The sequence below is a fragment of the Lissotriton vulgaris genome, chromosome 4_1 (assembly GCF_964263255.1).
Source record: "Lissotriton vulgaris chromosome 4_1, aLisVul1.2, whole genome shotgun sequence".
Taxonomy (NCBI): domain Eukaryota; kingdom Metazoa; phylum Chordata; class Amphibia; order Caudata; family Salamandridae; genus Lissotriton; species Lissotriton vulgaris.
In genome coordinates, this window is record NC_141691.1 from 756,254,375 (window position 1) to 756,275,332 (window position 20,958).

A 20,958-nucleotide genomic window follows, 5' to 3' on the forward strand; every position below is an offset into this window, starting at 1 on the left:
AGTTATCCATTGAGAAGGCTGGAGGATGGACTTGTCCTTATTGAGAGTGAGTCCCTGGTGACTGAAAAGCAGTAGACTGGCGTTGGAAGATCTGTTCACGCTGTCTAGAGAAGGTGCCTAGACGAGCCAGTCGTCGAGATAGGGAAAAACTTGATGATGTTGTTGCCTGAGGTATGCAGCCACTGGTAAAAGGCATTTCGTAAAAATGCGTGGGGCTTCCTTGAGTCCGAAGGGCAGGACATGGAATTGGTAATGTCTGCCTGCCACGGCGAATCTCAGAAATATTTTGTGATTCCTGTGGATAGGGATATGGAAATAGGCATCTTGAAGATCTAAAGACAACATGTAGTCATTGGCATTGAGAAGTTGCAGCACTTTCTGAGTGGTGACCATGCAAAACGACTGTTTCTTTAAAAACTTGTTGAGACTTCTCAAGTCTAGGATTGGTCCTTATTTCTTCTCCTTTTTGTGCTCCAGGAAAAAACGGGAGTAAAAACCCTTCCCCTGTTGACAAAGAGGAACCCTTTCTATAGCTCCCTTCTGGATCATCAGTGAAATTTCCAGGAGTAAAAGGCGGCGATTTTTGTGAAGCTTAGGCAGAGGAGGGGTCTGAGGAGGAGTCTGAAAGAACTCCAGTGAATGTCCAAATTGTACTAGTTGAAGAACCCAACGGTCCGTTGCTATTTGTTTCCAATTGTGTAAAAAATTGAAAATTTTCCCTCCTACTTTGGAGGGTGGAGAGGAAATGGAGACCGGCGGCAGAGAATAGTCATTGACTCTGGGCGGCATCCTTCTGTTGTCCGCCTTTTCCTCGAAAGGAGGCCTTATTGTAAGAAGATGGTTGCTGTTGGCGTTGTTTGAATAGTGGCGGATATTGTTGGTTGGAGGAGTAGGAAGACCGATTTTGCTGGTAGTCCACTCTAGTGGAAGATTGCCCTCTACCCCCTGAGCCTTGAAAAGGGGGATTTTTAAATTGAAAGGTACTCAAAGCTTTAGCCGTGTCGGTATACTTTTTTATGCCTTGAAGAGCTTCGTCAATATGAGCGCCAAAAAGAAGGTGACCGTCATAGGCCATGTCCAGAATTTTCGTCTGGACTTCCGGCCAGAATGTAGTCGCCTTAAGCCAACCTTGGCGTTGGAGGACCACAGCGCCAGCCAGTTGGCGGAAACCATTAGAGGCGATATCCATCGCACAATCGATGATCTCGGAAGCCGAACGTTCGCCCTCTAACAAGATCTTCTTTGCTTCCTCCTTTGAGTCGCCCGGCAAGGCCCACAAGTATGGTGCAATGTCCGCCCACATCTTTTTTGTTGTAGCGCCCCAATAACGCTTGGCAATTAGACGCACGCATTGTCAATGCAGACATGGAAGAAAAAAGTTTCCCAATATTGTCCAGTTGTCTGCCCTCTTTGTCCGGAGGGGCGGAGAGCGGAGCAGAAGGGTTATTAAACTTCCGTTGAGCTGCCTGAGTGATGCCGAAATCAGGCTTGGGATGTCCGGTAAGGCAGGCCAGAGCGGTGTCCGGAGCTCTATACTTTTTGTCCAGACGAGGCAACACTGGGGGAACCGAAGATGGATTGTGCATGATCTTAACGCCTTGATCCCAGATGTAGTCTATAATAGGCACAGATCTCACCGATTTCTTAAAAGGTTCCTTAAAGTTGTAAAGGAAAAAATCCTGCTGGTGAGAAGGCATAGGAATCTGGAAACGCTGTGCAGCCCTTTCCAAGACATTATGAAAACCCCCAATATCCTCAGAAGGCGAATCTGCTTGAGGAGGCACCGGTGACGGTGGACAAGGGATAACGTAATCATCCCACTCATCATGAGTCAATTGGGAATCATGGAGCGCTCCTTCCTCTTGTTGATCATCCTCCTCATCATCCGTGGAAGGTGGAGGTGGTAGTGTGACAGGCACAGACTGTGGAGGTGGAGCCTGTGGCCTCGGCGGCAGAGAGACAACTGGAGTAGGAGACAGAGCAGAAGTAGGGAATATCTGCTTGTAGTCAGAAATCAAAAATTGGATGTCAGAAATGAAAGACAGACCAACCATGGGAGGTTGGCAAAGATGGCTGTCATCTGGATAATATGTTTGGTCTTCTGGTTCCTTTTCGTCATAGTCTGAACTCTCCTGGTACTTGACATGAAGTTCAGAAGGACGTGTAGCAGCCCCGAATATACTGCCGTGGCCTGAATCTTCCTCCTCTTCCAAAAGGTGAGACGGAGGTAATGGCTGGATCCTGCTAGGTGAAGTAAGGGCAGGCGTCAACATGCGTTTTGTGATTTTTAGATAAACATACACACTTTCCACTTTGGATTCTGGAGTCGTCGACGAGCCCGTCATCCCTGTAGTCGTCGTCGATGGTGAAACACTGACAGACACAATTGAAGGTGATGTTGACGAACCTCTCGTCGACGGGCAGTCGTCGACGGAGCCCTCATCGACAAAGTCGTTGTCGTCAATGGGAGAGATGTCAACGGAACACTCCTCGTCAAGGTAGTCGTCGACCCGCGCTCATCGTCGATCGTAGCATTGACGCTGCTTGGACGTCGACGACAATTTCTTAATTTTGATCGCCAACGACAATGGTTTAACAGCCGTCGACGATGACATCGTCCACGTGGACGATGCTTAGGACGCCAAGGATGTAGAGACTGTTGTCGTCGATGAGGTTACTCCCACAGCTGTAGAAGTGGATTTAGTCGTCAAGGCGGTCGTCGACAGGGCCAAAGCAGGCTTTTTAAAGGCGTTTAAAACCCTCTGTGGAGAAACCTTTGTTGGTAAAGCCTTAAGTTGTGCCTCTGAATACTTTTTCTGCGTCTTCTTTTGAGGGGGCTGCGACGAAGGTCCTGGAGAAGCATCTCTGGGCCTTTTCTGTGAGGGTCTTGAAGACTTTGAAGAGCTCTCACTCTCCTCAGAGGACAAGGCATGGTCTTTGTCTTTAAGCCTCTGCAGCCAAATTAAAAGAAGTCCCTCCCGGTCTTTGATGGAAAGGTACGACATATATTACAGTCCTTTGATGAATGGTCCGGATAAAGACAGTAGAGGCAGTCTTTGTGTCGGTCGTCGACATGAAGCCTCTTCAAATTGCAGGAAGCTCAGGTCCTAAAAAGGCCTTTCTTCAGAGTATCTGCCATGAAGATGAAGATAACTCCACTCAGAAGAAGGAATCTTGAAGAAACAAGCATTTACAATGCAATGGTTTCGCCTTTGGAAAAGTTTGAGCTATTAGAATGTAAAAGACAACATTTTTATTTATGTGTTGGTTTTGAAAATAGATAAATAAATGGCATTGTCATTTACAATGCCAATAGCTTAATCTCTTGCAAATGCGAGACCTATTGCATTTGCACCCACACAGAGCAACACACAGAGCCACATGCACCCACACAGCCAGAACCACACACACACAGACGGACGCAGACAGAAAAGCAAGCACAGAAAGGGCACACCACACAGACTCTCACTAGCAGGCAGGCACGGGCAACAGAAAAGTACAGGGAAAGAGACAGATGGATACACGAATAACCAGCGCCAGAACACACCGTGCCGGAAATGGAAGGTCCACTCTCCCCCTGACCAAGAACGGACTGTGTGGGTCACACTTCACTGGAGACCTCTTTGCCAATATGTGACTGGGTTCGCCCCACCTCTACTAACCATTCAGAGGCATGTGGCGTACGGTGGGTGGGGATGGGGGGGGGGGGGGGCAGTCAGGGAAGGGTGGCAGTCATGCTTAAAATAATGATTAGCAACACAAGTCAAGTAAGTAAATGTATAGATTACTAAAACTATACACGTACACACCTTCTACATACAGCATTACATGGTACTGCCACGTAGCCTACAACCACAGTGCACAGGAAGATAGCAACTATGGGCTACGCCAAGGCAAGCGCCCTGCCTCTACAGCTGATAGTGTGCTTTGTATGTTACTACAGAAGTTACTATGGGAGACCAAGAACCCCTGTGCTGCCTGCGCTCCAAACCCCCCACCCCACCCGGTGTGAAAGATTGGGATCCTGCTTAGAGCGTTCGCAGTGTTTTAAGGCCAGCCTATTATGTGCTCAGAACATGCTGTGAGTAGCAGCAGTGTCGGCCCTGCGGGACACAAAGAGTTAGCGAGGGAAGACTGATCACAAAGTAATCACTTTTTAAAAAGATAGAACAATGCTGTAAACAACCTCCTTAGCAAAAAGCACAGGAAAACCATCAGCTATAGTTTATAACTCAGATTGGCTTGTCATTGATTTGTTGATACGGCTATTTATGCCTGCATATATATATGTGTGAGGTATAGTGGATGTACAAGTGGGTGAATGCAAAAATGAGTCAATAGGTGTAAAAATGGATGTATTGGTGTAAACGTAAGTGACAGAGCTTCTGCATGATAAACTGCAGAAGTGGTCACTCACTCATTTGTCCACAAACTCACTGATCTATCCACCCATTGATACGGTCACCCACCATGCCTGGACTTTGTTAACTCCATTCTGCTTCTACGATAATACACATCATGGTGCACTTTGTCCAAACCCAGGAGGCATAACGGGGGAGGACTTACCAACCCCATATTCTATCTACACACTTCAACCTAAAGTACAGTCTCGTACACAAAATATTGCATCCTCCTTCCAGACAACTGAAGTGCACTGTGCCACTCACAGTCATATTCAAGGAACTTTTCCCATTCCGTTACTTCATACCGCTCCATCCCACTACTGTCTTCCCTGACATTACCTTTCAACTGACTTGTGCCTGCCCCTTTTGTCAATTGTGAATGATGCTCCCTTTTCTGCCTACAACACTATGTAAAATCCAAGCAGTTTGGAAATGCTACCGCTCAAGGAACTCAATCTAAGCGGTAAGACAATCTGATTTTCGCTACATCAAAAGGTATATTTGTGGACCTCTGGTATACGCCCCGAGTACCACGGCCAGGCAGATTCACCAGGGTCACCCAAGTGTCCAAGGCTGCCTCCACACCTTGAGTTGAGGCCCCTGCAGGCCGCAGGACACCAGCACGTTGTCCGGCTTCAGGTCCCGGTGCACGATCTGGTTACGGTGCAGGAAGGCGGCGGCGCTGGCCAGCTGACCCATGAAGATGCGGTTCAGGCGTGGGTCGGGCCCGCAGCGGCCCAGCAGGTAGTTGTTCATGCAGCCGCCGTCGCAGTACTCCATGACGAACCAGACGGCGCACGTCCAGCCCGGCTCGGGGCAGCTCGGTCGGCCCTTCAGGCAGCTCTCCACCAGCTGCAGGTGGTGCTCCTCCTGCTCCTGCTGCTGGTCGCGGGCGGCCTGCGGGTGGAAGTCGCTGGGGGCGGCGGGCTGGTTGGGCTTGGTGCGCTGCAACACGGCCTCCTCCAGCCGCACCAAATTGCAGTGCTGGCCCCGCACGCTGCACAGCGCCCGGAACTTGTGCAGGGCCAGCTCTGCCTTTTCTGGGGCGGCGCAGGGCATTCTCTTGACGGCCACCGGGGCTCCGGTGCTGCTCACACGGGCCTCGAACACTACCCCGTAGCTGCCGCGCCCCACCTCCCGCAGCAGCCGGTAGCGGGCCTCGGGGCCCGCCATGATCCGCGCTGTGAGCCTGTGACGTACCACAAATTACCAAGAAGCCTGGCTGTGCGAAGAGGGCCTCTATGTTCACTTCTCAGGGTAGGCCTCCTTGATTGTTTCCTCCCTTTAATGTTTTTTTTTTTTCAGGAGGGGAAATATTTTAATTTCCTGTATTACAACTTGGCGACGGGGGAGTGCAAGGTGGCTGTGACGTGGAGAATTGAAAGTGGACACAGTTCTTTGAAGTTTCCTCAAAATCGTTCAAGGTCCTCGTCGGTTGGTGCTACAAAGATTTAGACCAGCGGCCAGGGGCATGTTTGTTTCTCACATGAGGCTTGTTTAAGGTTAATTAAGGGTGAGTTGTGATACATTGATACTGGCTAATAATTGCAGGACGATTTAAGTTGTGAGACTCGCAGCTGGTTTCCCGCGCAAGACTATCAGCTTGATTCAGCCACGAACAAGCCTTCGCGGCACAAATTAGTTGAATATAAGACAAGTCAGGTCCCGGGCCAGCAGCCAATCACAGCGCGGCCCGGTGAATGACGTCACGGGGGTGTCCTAGGCCGGCAGCCAATCACAGCGCGGCCCGGGGCACACGGCAACAAGGGGCGGGGCTTAAAAAAGACCCAGAAACGCCCCCGAATCGCGTTTTCACGGGAAAGTGTGATTGACAGCCAATCTCTTCCAATGGCTAGCCTCCATTTATGGAGCTAGCCAATGGAAGACAGAGGCGGGACTAAGCCCTATACTGTAGGATCATAAGATTTCGCCCTGGGCGGAGCACCAGGGGGAAATATTTCAGTATGTCAATATAACTGAAAAGAAGAATGTAAATGTGTTTAAATGTAAATATTTTATAGCACCGTTTATCAAACTGAGGGTACAGCAGATTATTGGTGGGTCAAGAATGTTCAAGCATTAAGTAAATACGCCTTTAAATTCTTTATGTATCTTTTCACATTTGCTGTGCCTCAAAGACAGAAGTCAAATGCCAGGATGGGTCTTCTGACAAAACTGCTGCTTATTTTTTTAATATAAGGGATTAAACCATTTACCAAACAGTCCCAATCTACGTAAGCCCAACTCTTCTTGTAGCTCAATACAATATTTGTCATGACTCATATCTATGCTAAACAAGCACTGGCATAGCCAATAGGTCTCGCCTTTGGGACCTTATAAGTGTTTAGCGATGCAACATTTGATGTTGTTGCACCCAGGATATTGTGCTGGATAATTAAATACTTATAAGGTCCCAAATGCAAGACCTATTGGATATGCCAATGCTTGTTTTCTATGAAAATGACAGTCAGTTGGAATAGAGATGAAACTAGAAGTCTATGAAAAAGGAAGGGAAAATGTCACTTAATAGAAGTAGGTGTGTTTTCCAAAAAAGATGCAAGGAGTGAGGATGGAAAGTGTGCCACGCTGCAAAAACAATAAAAAACAGGCAAATGCAAAGGATACCAGTCTTGAGGAAAGTGACTCAGTAGGGTTGTAGAGGTCACACAAGTTTGAACCCAGTTCACTGAGTGCTGAGTTTCTGCTGGGGGCTGCGAGTGGTGAGCGCTTACACACATTTTTAAGGGTTGCAACTTATTTCTCACTGTCAAACTTTGACACAGAACATAAAGAAAAGCAAGGGTGGAGGAGAAAAGGAATATGATGAAAACGTGAACACTGAAAGCAAATAGACAGGACGCGTAAGTTAATGGAATAAAGAGGCATGAGGTAGAATCAATATTAAGCTGCCTGGGAATTCAGCAAAGCCTGCATTCTGTAGCCGGCTCCTGAGGAGAAACTTTGGGCCCCGTTTTTTTTTTTTAACACAAATTAAGCACTGAATGAAACAGTAAGTTTCGGCCAAACCATGCCAAAATACCAGCATTAGCTCAGTCGGACAGGGCAGTGGGGAGAGCAGCGTTTTTGTGTGTGGACGCCCTGTGGTCGCACAGCCCCAGAGCAATCACCTGGCTCCTGGTGAGGGAAAGCCGGTCTCAAATGGAAGAATCTGCAGGATGACTCCCAGTGGCGGCTAAAGTATATTTAGCGCAATGAGTAATATCCTGCAAGCCAATCAACAGATACGACTTGGGTATTGTCCTGGAGCGGCTGCCACTTTTTACTGTATTTAACCAAAGAAACAAAACTCTACAAATGCGTATTTACAAAGAAAATATGGTGCGTTGACAATATAAATAATGTATCTGTGCTGCAGCCTTTCAGGCTTCTTTAAATTGCCTGTTCGCTCTGGAGGGGCTGAGAAGTTGCATATTTTAGGGAGCTGGGGTAAATCTCGTCCAATAACAATCCGAGTATTGGTCCATGACGTACACAGACGGTAAATGCAGCAGAAAAAAGAAAAGCAGCCCTTTTCAGATTTTCTGCTCTCTTTTTTATGTGTTACCTGGAGGCGTTTTAAAAATGGTCATCTGTTTCTGGAGCGTAGCGCGGCCCAGCAGCCGCGAAAGAGCAGGCAACTGCACTTGTGCTTGTGCTGGCATCCGACTTGCGGGAGCGAGCAGGGGCGACGAGAGAGCCATATGTTTTCAATTACCATGTGCGCCCCTGCTCGCTCCTGCAAGGTGGATGCCAGCACAAGCACAAGTGTGCTTGAAAAGGAGCATACCAATGGCTAGAGGGCCTCCTAGGCAGCGCATGCGCGCTGCCTAGGCGAGACCTAAAAAGGGCCTCCTAAGGCGGGGTGGGGTGGAGGGTAAATAATAGGCGAAGCAAGTGGTGGAGCAAGTCTGAAAGCATCATTTTCTCTATTCTACGCTGATTTATTATCAAAATGTTTCTAAATTAGCAATTAGGTAATGCATGTCTAATTAATACCTACATGCAGGAGATAGAAACAGGTTTTAATTCCGATTGGTTCGTCTCCAACTGCTAAATAAAAAATGTCAAGCTCGCTCTAATAGACTGGTGCCCCAACTGTCTGTGGCTATGCAGTGAAGGTCTACCCAGAAGCCAAACTAAATTCCCTCAACCTCCAAAACAATATGGTTCCGAAATAACCTTGGACCATCATAGTTTGGTCATAAATAGATCACAGTTGCACAGGCCTACCGTACACTACACCTCTAAACCCGCTAACCCCATATAATCTGCTATCTGTGAAATCACTTTTAACAGGCTGTTATTCACTATCAATTTACATGCCCCCTCGGTGATGTACTGTGTGTTCGAAGGTATATTGCTCCCAACTCCTCCTCAACTTAAAATTTGCATTGTAATGATTTCGGAAAATAGGTAATGTGAACCTCCTCCTGTTGGAAGTACTGAACAACCCTCTGAAACTTCAAGGGTTCTGTATTTATCTAGGTTTGCTTGAGTGTGTTTTTTTAAATAGCACCAGCCTGGCTGTTGAATCAATAAAGAGCTGCACATTGATGAGGATTAGTTTAATTGAACACATTTTAATTTTAACATATGTACAGCACGATTCGCATTTCATACATTTATAATGTATTAAAGAGGAAGAAGATTAAGTAATTTGTCCAGGATTACAATATTTTCAGTCAGTCACGATTCAAATTCAGATCCCAAAATCCAAAGTTGCGATCTTAAACCCCAGATGACATCTGCTCTCTGGGGTTACTAGTTCCTAAATATCCATTGACAAACAATGTCAATGTCAATAAGCTTTATTCGGTTGAAACAAAGCAACCATAAAAGCACAATACAATTTTTAAAATACATTCATATCAATACATAATAAAAAGAGATACCATACCAAAGAATAAATAAGTTAATACATACAATAGATTCACCACAGTATTACAAAAGGGTTGTAAAGTGTGCAGAGTGCATTAGCAAGAAATTTCATTCGTTTAAAAAGGGGGATACAACCCTCGATCAATCTAGATGTAAACAGTCTAATCGTAGCAGCTTTCCCACACTTAATACCGCCTCCCCTGCAGTTCTCCTGGTGTAGCACTAACTATGGTAATAGACAACCCCAGGCTTCAGGATTTAATTATCAGACCATTCAGGGATCAGTTTTTCAGATCAATACATCCAATCTGTATCGGAAAGTACAGAAAAACGATTGCGAGTGGGTAAATTATAATTGCTGAGTGTATGGCCTTTATTGCCCCTACAGTGATTCTTTTCTGTCCTTAATATTACTGGGGGCATGTATGCGGTTCTGGGGTAAAAGTCTCGCAATTCCCTTATAACTATTGGGCCGTCACCCCTTTGAGGCTGCCAGCCTTGCAGATAAGGGACGACACGGGGATCCCTAAAATTTACAAGGATCACCCACTATATCTTTAGTTAGAGGACCCAACCATTTCACCCTTGTGACGTTCAAAATTTTCCCGACGATGTTTGGTGGGAGGGGCCTGTTCTTCGTTAGCCAGAAATATACCTTATTTGCCAATTCCGCTTGTCCCTCGATCTTACCGTTACTTAATTCGGGCACACCAGAAAGAATGCATACAAATGGAGCGGCCTCCGGCGGTAAATCAATTTGGTTGATCTTTCTTTGCCTATAGCCATTGTTAGAGAGAGTCCCCACTAAGGGCGTTGGATCATTGGTCGACCCTACTCTGTTGTCAGTGCTCTGTGGTATTACCATTGTTGGTGTTGTCTGCCGAGTATTGGATATCAGTGGCTTTTTAGGTTTTTTAGGGGCAGATGACTGGGTTGGGGGTGTGGTGCTTTGTGTCAAAGTTTTTGGGAGATCGGCAGTGGCTGGGGCTTCTACCTTGTTAGCTCCTACCAGACTTTCTAAAAGGATTGTGTTTGCCTTCATTGTCTCTTCTATAGATGTTACTTTTTCCCCCATTACCATGATTCTTTTAACCAATGGGGATATTAAAGATTTGACAATAAGTTCAATCAGGGCCAATGGGTCAGTTGGTATGATAGATAGGGGAGAATCTGAAGTTGAGCATGCCCTGAAAGATTGCGGGGTATTGCTAGTGGCTGAGGGGGAACTTGCATGTCGCTTTCTTTTAGTAGGGAGAGTCTGAGGGTTAGTTATTAAAAGGGTGCTATCTTTAACTGAAGTTAGAGAGGGGGTTCCCAAGTAGATTACTTTAGGATTAGGTGGTGTGTTATGCTTAGGACTTATGATTATTGGGGCACCTAATTGTTTATTTCCCTCTTCATTCCAGATGTAATTAGTTTTACAGAGCGCGTTATATTCTTCCAATAAGGATAGTGATTGGCAGTAGTTAGCTGCTACCAGAGGGGATTCACAACTGGATTTTAAATTGTCCAAAGTCCCCTTCCCATGCCCCCGAGGGAGTTAGTATTATTTAAGGTCCCTTTACTAACCATAATGTGGGTTGCTCTTATATATAAAAGAAAATATGGAAGCAACAACAAACGCCAGTGCTAGGCCAATGTATAATGTCAATAGTCCTTTTCTGTTACCCCAAGTGTGAGTCAAGGCAGTCACTGTTATGAGTCTATAAGTTTTACCTCCTTTATCCAGTGGAAATCAGGCGAGATGCAAATGGGGTGGCCCTGCCAGAGGGCCCGCCCTTTGCCCGGCGCTGACCCGCGTGCGGTCCCGCGACGCGGGGGCTCTCTTGTCTTTTAAGCGCCTCCGGGCGCGGTAGAATGCAGGCAGTGTCAGCTTCCGGCGCAAGGGCTCACGGGAGATGTAGTCCCCCCAAGTCCGTCCACGCTGCGCCGATGGCCGGACTCAGCAGCGGGAAGGCAACAACAGCGGGACGGGGAGGAACCAGGAAAGTCCCTCTAAAGTGCCCCCAGATGTCTGCTACAGAGCCCAAACAATGTATTTCGGTCATACTACCGTAACTTCACCATTGGGTCCCATTTTCCAGTTTAGGAACAATTAAACAAAAGACCAACATGTTACCAACATGTTCACATGGAGGCTCTTCATTCATAGGAGTCTCCTTGTAATGTCCTGCCTGGGTGAATTGGTACCCAACACCAGCATTTGCTTTCCCTCCCCAGTTCCAAATCTAATTTTGTAAACAGGAATAACTTTAAACCTAACATTTCCAAGAAAAACTCTTAAAGTTAAGCATAAATTACAGATTAGCATGTGACCTACCAATACACTGCTGCCCAAGCACTTAGAGACGGTAACCTCATTATAAACATGTGGATTGCTCTAACTTTGAAACTATTCATCCATTAATAGCCCCGATTATTGTCGCAAAATGCCATTAAGCAAGCACATGTGAGGCACATGCCAAAAATACTGGGTTTTTTGGAGGGAATATAAACACACAGATCAGGCACAACTCCTTGGACCTTTCTGACTCATTCATATGGTTGGTATCTCCAAAGCATGTAATTATTACAGTGATGATAACCAGGATTCCACCCTGTGGTTTAAGAGTATCGACAAAAGCAACCGGATGTCATTCTGACAGGTCCTGGAACCTCAGTGCTGCCCAATGGTGAACTGTAACCGCACTCCCTCACACTCTGACATCTTAGCCTGCAGGTTGCAGCCAGGAGACCATCGAGATTTCAGACTTTAGGCAGCAGTCTCCACCCTAATCTCTACCAGCTGCAGTCCTCAATCACTCTTTTAGTTCCCAATCATGTGCTGTTGTGTTCCAATACCACCTTTTGAAGGAGAGGTGTGCGAAGATCACATTCATGTTCCTTCACACAATACGTTCTGCGCCTACGACTACCTGTCACTCTGTTTCCCAACCTCTATATTTCTTTGGGGCCCTCGTCACCAAAGGACTGCGAGGGATCCTTCAGCATAAAGTTGCATGTAAAACCAATTACAGTAATCAATACTGTGTTAATCATGTGAAAATAGTATAAGATGAACATTATGGGCTCCAAGTGGAGCTCTGAACTTTCACAACTGACATTTATGACGAGGAGCCACGGCCCTATTACACAATATCGCTTTTAATAAAAGAATGTTATTTAAAAACGGACAAGGGGTTATAAAATCAGAGTCTACTTATTCAACAGCTGTGTTTGAACTCAAATCATCTTCTTTTGTATAGTAATAGATGCATAGAAAACGAAGAATATAGGGAGTAGAAATGTACTGTTAGAAGAAATTATAACAGTGTTATGATTATGAACAAATTAGTATTACAAAAATGAATTTCACTGAATACAAAGACAGTTATCTCCTTATCACCCAAAATACCTCTCGGTCCAGCTACTGTACTTCACTACACTACTTAGATTAGGAATATCCATAAAACAAGTAGATATACCAATTAAACTTGATACAATCATTTTGATCCAATTCAATAACGTAGTTTTCCAGCCCGCATTTCTTTAAGAATGGCACGATTCATGTGTCGAGTTTAAATCACTCTTCTTTCTTTTTTTTTAAAGAGAATTCTATTGTAAACTCTACCATTTTGGTTACTGCAGTGACTATGGAGTTTACATTATTACAGGCCCCTTACCCACTAAGACATTTAGGCCCTTATCCATTGTGAATTGTAACATTTTAGTTTGAAAATAGATGGGCTCCTTTATGCCCATAGCCAGTGAATGTATTCTTATAGCTCCCAACCCAATTTACAGTAAATGAGTGACAAAGGAAAATGTAGCTATCTTAGTAAAAAAAAATGCATTTTAATAAAGTTAAAATAGTTTACACCATTTCAGTGCTCTCAACCAAACCAACCACCATGATAAAAGGGTGGAATTCGCTAAATAAAGCCAATGCACTGTAACGGCCGAAGCAAACACCTATTGATAGCGCTCACCTTAATCACAAATGGCAGCATAATGGAGCATTTTATTAAAAAGATTGCTTCAGAAAGGTTGAGATAAATCAAGTGAATTCCACACGTTTCTATCTTCAATATTGAGCTGTCAGAAGCCGCCAGATCAGCTTATGCAGAGCCATGAAGCTTGGTTTCATCATAAATTGTGTCATGCCGGAGAGGCATGTAGAGACAGATACAGCCTTTCTCACAAATCCCGTCAGGCACAGGTGAAGGGGATATCAAGTCTTCTTTCAGAGCACCCAGGAGTTACCGCTAAGCTGTTACAGATCACTGAGCCTCTGGTATTGTGTATTCTCTGCAGATCCTTCTTAAATTTTACATTGTTTTTCAGCTACTTGCAGCTCCCTCAAGACCCGCTGGTAAGAGGGTTAGACTTTTTTCAGCTACGTAATGGTTTGGGAGGTGGGAACAGATGGTTCCAGTAAAAAAGTGCTCTAAATCAGTTTCACAGTGTAACATGTTCATAGACTCCCTCCCGAGGCATGCCACCCATCTAAGAGGAAAAAAGCCAAAATCAAACAAAGACAGCCGCAAGATGAAAAATGGCTGCTTGTCCTACTCAAAGAGCGGGAGGCGCTTAGGAATGTCTCCTGCGCTTTAACTGGAAAGCTTTTTGGTCTTTAAATGTTATAATTTGCGAAAGAAAGCAAGGCACGCGTTTTTGTCCATCGTCCTAAGGCTTTTTGCCCTCTACTATTAGCAAGGCAACAATGCAAGACAACAAAACTGTGTTGTGAAACGAATGGTTAATAGGATTTTCAGGCGATCTGAAAATTAACAAATATAGCTGCGGTGCGCTATGTCACGCATTCCCCCAACATCAAGCGATGGGGAGGTTGCTTTTGAACGCTTACAACCAACTTTTCATTGTTGCAAGGCAACTGGATGTGTAATTCAGAGAGCAGGGCCTCAAAGGAAATGGCTCTGGGGAGAGAAAAAAATCTCCTTTCAGGGAGCAAAAAAGACTTCTTTTCCAATGTTATGCAAGTGATCTAATACTTAAAGAGCATTCCAAACCTCCTGTTTGATATTTGAGTTAAGATGTATCTTAATATGGGTAGGTTCTTCAAATAACTATTCCCTTTGCCTACTTCGCTGAGGAAACCAGCATACTACCCACATGTTCTTAACTGTGTATTCTTTATAATAATACTGCCACAAAGACAACAAACAAATTACTGACTATCAAGAATCTATAGCCAAAAGAAGCCGGATTCTTTTAGTTTTCAGTAAATGAAAATAGGTACTAACCAACAGTGCTTAATTTGAGCAGGTGGTTTCGGGAGCTCAGTGCCATAACTTCATTGTCAACACTGGCACTTATGACAGGCTGCCGCATCATAACGCTGTTTGTTTTCATTTAAAGATTATCACCATAGCAGTTGTTTATCAGTTCAATACACATTAAACCTTACACAATAAAAATGACTAAAACCTGACACCCAAGCCATTCTAATAGCTTTGCAGCTCAGGAATAGTCTGAAATGTCACACTTGTAGCTGTATGATGGTTAGTTGTTGTGTTTGCACTGTCACTGGAGGAACGGGCAATGGGTAGTGCAAGCAGCAGCGTCCTGACAAGGGCCCTGGCACTTATTTATTTACAAATTAAGCACTGCTAGCCAAACGCAAGTGGTTCAAAAATCTATAATTTGCTGAAATTATTTTAAAATCGCTTCTGTGTGATTTACAGATTTCAACCACTGAGAAAATTAGAAAAACCCTTCTTTTACAGCTAATAAAAAGACACGGTAAAAATACGAAATTGCATATTTTTTTACTTTTGAACCTAGTGGGAAATCAATTAAAACTGCACAAGGCAAAATAAACCAAACCGGAATACATTGGAAACTGTAAAAGAAAATGTCACTTTATTTTTAATGTAACTGTTGCCAGCCATGAAAGTCCCAGTGTAAAAGCAACGTTTGAAATTAAGGCTCTGTCACCGTGAAGTACAATGTTGCTTTAATGAAGCATGGCGAGCAGAAGCAGAGAATGGAAAAACAAGGCAAAGATCACCCTCAAACTATAAAATATGCATGACTATAATGGCATGTATGTGTTTAAAGTTATCAAACGCATGCAGTAATGTGCCTAGGGTATAAAGAAAGCTTGTAACAGAAAAAAACCTATACGCGCCTGCTTTTTGACAGCAAATACGAAACATGTACTACTGTTAAGATTCTAAAAGTCAAAACTCTATGAAAAAAGTCTGACACTGGCACATTCGGATGAAAGTCCAGCACAGATCTGTAGTATGCACTATTTACATATTAGAAGGTACACAGATGGAAAACGTTTGCTGTCTCTGATCTTCAAGGCCGTTAAGCAGTTGATGCCTATATGTGCATAATTAGGGTAGTCACAATGAAAGCCTCATGTAAAAACATCCCCACAAACTGGCAAGGCCTCTGATGCAAGTACATCTTTCCCGTGCATGAGTAAACAGGTCAGGGGCGAAGAAGACCGCGAAGAAACTGTCCATGTTAGCTTACAGAAGGAAAGTCAACTCTAATCTCCCCTTGCTGACAGACATGATAATGCATAGTAGCTAATCCCACTTTCATCCTCACATGTCTACTGAATTAAAATGTAAAATATGATACATCACTGCAATAGCGAAGGTATGTTTTATTAGGAAATAAGGTAGGCTGCCGTTCTGGGAGGACGTGCATGCCCTGTTTGGAGTTCTGTAGGCCGGACTACTACAGTGTGGTCAAACAAAGACTTTTATTTTAAACAGTTTACAACAGCAGTGTCTTGTCAATGTGTGCATTATTAGAAGAGGCGCACACACTATGGCGGCCTGTGCTAAGCGTGAAGGGGTGAATAGATGGGTCTGTGCTCTGAGAGGAATACCTTCCGTATAAATGGCCAGAGAGTGGTCCGCACCATGCTCGTGCAAAACAACCAAGAATCCAACCCTAACCCACAAAGGAACTATGGTAAATTAAGTCAACTTCAGTCTGTGCTGTATTACACATGTCACCAAAGCAGCACTTAACAACACCTTCTGTGCCAAAATCAATCAGAGTGTTCTACAACTGCAGATATGTTATTTCAAGTGTGGCCACTTTGTAATCCATATCACCACGAGCCGCGACAACTATGATAAAGCGCTTGATTACATAAGTTTACTCTTGAATCTTATCAAGTGTGTTGTATCGCAATGGTTCTCGCGCAGCGAGAAAGGCCTTGCGAACAGCATATGAATTTACAGTACTTTGCATTTGGATAGTCTCCAGGCGCCCTGAGAAGTTCAGCTCATTCGCTGTCTGATAACCAGGTTCCCACTTATCGCTGGCTCAACCAGTGCACACGACTCTCTATGTGAAACTGTGCAAGTTATACATCTTTTTAAAAAAAAGAAAACACTGAAAAAGGTCTGAGGACAGATTTATCTGTACAAATACCATGCCGAGTTGGCAGGAAGGAAATGCATTGAACTAAGTGACAATGACAGTGGTTACACTTGGCAAAGAACTCTTGACAGAGTACCATGGGCTATAAAGATTGCAAACAGCAGAACTGACCTCAGTCTGACCTCTACAGCTCTAGTTAACTTACTGGCGAACAGCTGCGACCATGCTTGTCACATCTCTTATGTGACTTCAATCACTCTGTTTTTAACATCTGACATCCTCCGTCATTTAGTGCACATTACAAACTACAATCTTTCTATTTACACCCCTTGAACCGTGAAATGTGCTCGAGTTTTCTGTAAATCACGTTCGGCTGTTGAGTGATTTCATAGCGCATCAACCTTGAGCAGAAGTTCAAGAATCTGACAACTGAAAATCTCTGCAGTAGGACGAGGCCACTTCACTCACACTCACAAAGGACTGGCATTGCCAAGGTCAACTGGCTGAACTCTTTTTCAGGGTCATATTACAATATTTAAAACCATGAAATGTCCAAAGTACACTTTCCAAGACTTCACAAAAAGAATGTTGGATTTAAATGATGCACTTCATACAACCACGCCATCCGGAGGGTGCTATCAAAATGAAATGTTGATGGCTTGCTTTAGGTTTGAAGTTTTGAAAAATAAGCATTTGTTTGTGCAAAATGAGCATCATTTTTAAAGGACCAGAAATGTGAAAAAGTAGTATTAAGATGCTGTCCACATGTCATTTTCTAAAACGATTGTCTCAAATAACACAGACAGGAAAATGTTAATGCCCCGTTCACTTGCACTTTAGGTCACAGGGGTACTACTCCCGAACACTCAGATATGTGTCCAGTCCTAATTCCAATCCAAGTGGTTTGACTTTGTCTTCCACACCCTAGAAGTTGTTAGATTTCCAGTGTTCTTCATAATGTTTTAAATATATGTGAATGGAGTAGCAAGTACTAGGTAACATATTACAATAACTTATGTACGTGATTATTATGGTTCTTTCAATAAAGCACAGCAAAAACATGTTAACATAAGAAGAGCGCCTTTAAATGAAGTGATGTAATAGAATAGGGAGTCAAAGGTTAGGTGGAGCAATGTGCCGTTAAGAACAGAAAAGACACAGTTTATAGATGTGCAGTTTACGAGAAGAACAAATAACAGAAAGAGGGCAGTTCCACACTTTAGGGCAATAATGCTGATGCAGTGTAAGTATGAAGACCAGTGAATGAGCAGACAAAAGAAATCCTAAACATAAGTGAACTAGAGAAAATGGAATGGCAACATCGGGAAGAGGATACCGTTAGTGGCTAGGCTGCTAATACTGGAGCCCGGAGACCTGGCTTTTGACACTGGCTTACAATATAACCAAAAATCTTGTGATTCAGGGCAAATAACTTTACCTTCCTGCACTACAAATTGTTACTGTGTAATGCAAAAAAAAAGTGTGACGCTGGTATGTAAAACCCCAGGTAATGTACAGGATCATGACTAGTCTTCCAAACTCTCCATGTTGATGTACAGCTTTCCATTACTCCAGTTATTTCATACTCTAAAAAAAAACTATAGGTGCAAACCAAAATTTGGGACAAGAAAGGATAAGACAAACCAACGAAGAAAAGGTTGTAGAGGAGGTGAGGGAATATTAAAGTTGGAACAGAAGACAACAGCAGAATTTGTGTTCAGTGTAATGACTTGCCCATCCAAAATCAGAATAATTTTTAGGTCTAAAACTTGAGCTTCATGCATCCCATCCAAGTTAACTAGGCCATTAGTTGTTACATTAAAAATTATGTTTTGTTTAAGTAATCACTTCCACAAGAGAGACTGGCAAGCTACAGGATCTGTATGGACAAGTCCAGTACTGATTCAGGTCACTATAAGTCGGCCCCTCTCCACACATGCTCGCTGTGCTTACAATGGTATTGATTTTCCTATGCATCCTCTTCAAAACTTTGGATGATTAACAGTGTTCACAAGTACCTCTTGACAGAAATGGTAGGAGAGCCCTGCTCTAACTAATGCTGAAATGTAGCCTCCTAAACCTAATGTTCAGCCGTCTGCATTTTTCGGATTGCATAGACTACAAGGACACCCAAAAGTTATTAGGCATTTATTACAGTGAAGAAGTAAGATCTAAACTCCTACTGCTTGTTTAGTCTGTAAACTAGTGGCCTGCATTTTTAAAGGAGATAATCTGGCATGTAAACCCACCCTTGAATGTATCTAGAAAACTAGACTCACTCTGTCCAAGGCAAGGCTACTAGGTGGCATTCTCCCAACATGTGCTCCGAATATAGCTCTATTGAACTTGGATTTAGATTACAAAACAGACTTAAAACTACCAACAATATTCAGTTGATAACCTTGTCAATCAACAGATAATATGTATCCGATGACTGAAGAATGAAAAGTCAAAAACTATAGAAAAAATGAAAAGCAGTGTTCTATTATGCGTGTGAATTTTCCACTTATGTTAAAAAATCATGGTTTCTTATCTTAACCCCTTCGCTGCTGATGACGAGCTGAGCTCGTCATCAGCCACGGGTGGCGTGTGCTGATGACGAGCTGAGCTCGTCATGTAACGCGGAAAAGGGAAAACAGCCGCACAGCGCAAAAATCGCCGCAGCAGCGATGCGGTTAATATAGTCTTCCAACCTAATATAAGGGCGAATTAACCTTCCTACCCTCTAGGCCCCTGATAACCTTGGACTGCTCTCATTAGGAACAGGGTCAAGACTGATTTGCATATGGCAGGGTCCAAACTGGAGTGGCATGCTGAACGATGGATTTAACCCAGATCTCTTCACTGGGCATGAATGTTTGATTTGCTCTGCATTCTGTCCATCATCTATGTGTCTTTTGCTTTCTCGCCCTAAGTGCGCCGGATATGCCCAGACGTAGGTCCCGGAATTACTGTGCCATTAGATTCAAGCTAACCAGGCTGATGACTGGTGATGCCCTGAAACCGGTCCCAGGATGTGGCCTTACAGCTAGAGCAGTCGACCCCATAGCTGGAGTACCAGGTTTGAGTCTCGGCAGGGACGCTCAACATTCTGTGATTTTGGGCACATCACAATCTCCCCGTGTCCAACAAAAATGTATGTATCAATGTGTAACGCAACTGGTACTCATGTAAAGCACTCCGATACCTTCGGGTCGAGTTCGCACCATATAAAGCTCCAGGGGGGGAGGGGGCTGGGGTTGGGGAGGAGGTAAAACGGTCCCAGGATGCTTGTCTCTGGTCCAGTGAGGACATGGCTTGGAAGTTCGGGCTGGACTGTTCTGGCTGATGATGGGTGATGCCCTGAAACCAGTCCCAGGATGCTTATTTCCGGTCCAGGGAGGACCTGGCGTGGCAGTTCGGGCTGGGCTGTTCCCATAAGAAACAGAGTCAAGACTGATCTGCATATGACTGGGTCTAAACTTGGGTGGCATGGTGAGCAAAATAATGATGGAATTTAACCAAATCTCTAGACTGGGGATGAATGTTTGCTTTCCATTCCGTCCATCATCTGTGTCTCTTTTGCTTTCTCGACTTGATAACCTTAACACAATCAACTTCATGAATAACTTGGCCACATTTCTAAACTCCATTCTACTGCAATTACTAACCCATGGGTCAATTCAAGATATAACTAGAAGAGCAAACACGTGACAACATTTGATGCAATGCATGTTTTAGTGAATAGCCAGAGAAGACGGTCCTACCATCTCTGGATAAAGGGAAACTATTTACCTGATGAGAAAGGGCATTTCTTATCAAGGTTTACTTGAAAGGGCAAGATTTGTGAAGAATTACAAGAAATGGGTCCTGGTCCGTCATCAAGGACCATTACCTCAAATTAGCATTATTAGGTACTTCTCTGGAAAGTCCTAATAACAAGGAGCTGCAGACAAGAATGTCTTCTCTTAACCCTGACATTCAGTCTTATGAAAGAACCATCACCTCAAAAGATCAGATGGGTTTGGGTGAAAAAGATGAATGTTGAACCCCTGACCTGTTAAATGTATATCAGGACGGACACCTATCCCTTTAATGAGAGATATTTTTATCCAACTACAGTCAGGTGTCGTAACATGAATCTGGGGTGCAGAGAACTGCTAACAAGCTGCTTAGAATGGTAAACTTCATGGTGGCTTGGCTTTGAAAGGCTTTCACCAGTATTTCTGAGTCTCATCTGCAAACAGTGGACAAAAATAAAATAGGTAGCGTTTGTGTATCAGCAGGCAGTGGAGATCACTGATGTGTGGAGAGATGTGGCAATGACGCGGAATGTCTAGGATGA

The 20,958-nt window shown here is 44.1% G+C and overlaps 1 protein-coding gene and 1 pseudogene across 1 annotated transcript in view; both read right to left on the reverse strand.

The window, feature by feature from the left end:
* Positions 1 to 20,958, reverse strand: part of GMDS (GDP-mannose 4,6-dehydratase) — a 1,789,479-nt gene that overhangs the window by 1,366,101 nt on the left and 402,420 nt on the right. The gene's annotated exons all lie outside the window — the stretch shown is intronic.
* Positions 4,959 to 5,576, reverse strand: LOC147722541 (serine/threonine-protein kinase pdik1l pseudogene; annotated as a pseudogene).